This window comes from Morus notabilis, unplaced genomic scaffold (genome assembly GCF_000414095.1).
Source record: "Morus notabilis unplaced genomic scaffold, ASM41409v2 Scaffold3673, whole genome shotgun sequence".
NCBI classification, from domain to species: Eukaryota; Viridiplantae; Streptophyta; class Magnoliopsida; order Rosales; family Moraceae; genus Morus; species Morus notabilis.
Genome location: NW_010356882.1, coordinates 37,265 through 38,563, shown reverse-complemented (window position 1 = coordinate 38,563; position 1,299 = coordinate 37,265).

The following is a 1,299-nucleotide window of genomic DNA, read 5'->3' as shown; positions in this document are numbered from 1 at the left end:
CATGACATAGCATCGCATACAATACTTAAAGCATAAACATTCATATATAACATGTGTAACTTTTTCTTTAAAATCTATTCATACTGTAGGCGAGATTCCTACTTACCTGATTTACAGAGCTGGAATCCACTTTTCGCCAAACAGTCTATTCTCTTACTTGCTTATTTCTGAAAATAAACACCCATTGAGAGTGTGAGATTAACTGTCGTTTGCTATTCTATTTTAGCAACTTATGCAGGAATCTAACCCTTTTTTTTAAGGCATGTATTTCTTTCATTTTCTGAAGGATAATTTACTATAAGAATCAATTTATTAGATCCTCAAAATTTTATTTTCCTTAATTGCCCTTAACATACTTATGTCTAGATTGAAAATTATTTACCCAATCTAGTAACTTATTCTCCATAAAATTCCTCATTGAACTTATGATGATATTAAGGCCCAATTCGGCCTAGAAACTTATTAACGGCATTCTAACTCTTAGGCCGCTGAAATTTAAACTCAAACAGAGTCTCTTAAATCAATGCGGGCGTTGGACCCACATCAAATCCTAAGGATCTATCGTGTTGGGCTCGTAGGTGCCCGTCGGGATGATTTGCTCGATAACCCACTAAGTTCTTTAAAGAAAGTATTTTTCTTGAAAACTTCCTTTATAAATACTTTCATTAAAATGAGGTTTAATGTATTTTACTGAAATTCTATCTCGGGTTCTTTTATAACTTTTTGTTGAAACCGACACTGTTTTAGTTTTGTCTCGTTAAAAACTGTGCAGTTTCTGAAATCTGTGTTTTACTATATCTTCGAGTCAGATTTCAAAATTTTGTTCTTCATAAAAATTTCTCATATCATCGAGATCTAAAATTATCATTTTTGGTGAAAGTTGAAATTCGGCCTCTAAAGGCTCCGTTTGGTTGAAAGCCGTAGCTGCTGTTTTTCTTGAAACTGTTTTAGTCAAAAATTGTGCCGTTTCGGGAATTTGTGTTTTAGTACCTCTTAGGGTCGGATTTTGAAAATCTTTTCTTCATCAAATTTCTTCATCTCGTCGAAATATAAAATTGTCACTTTTGTGAAAAACCAGATTCAGCCTCTAAGGGTCCCGTTTGGCTGAACCAGTGGCTGCGAGTTTTTTTTTTTTGAAACTGTGTTGGACAGCTTGTCCGTTTTTACCAAATGGCTTCAAACTTGGTTTTAGAGTTCAAATTAGGTTTTGTCATAGTAACCGAAAATGTTCAAAACATCCAGGGCTATAAGTTCAAGCTTTAAAACATTGAAAAATCTCGCTCTATGGTCCTCATTTTC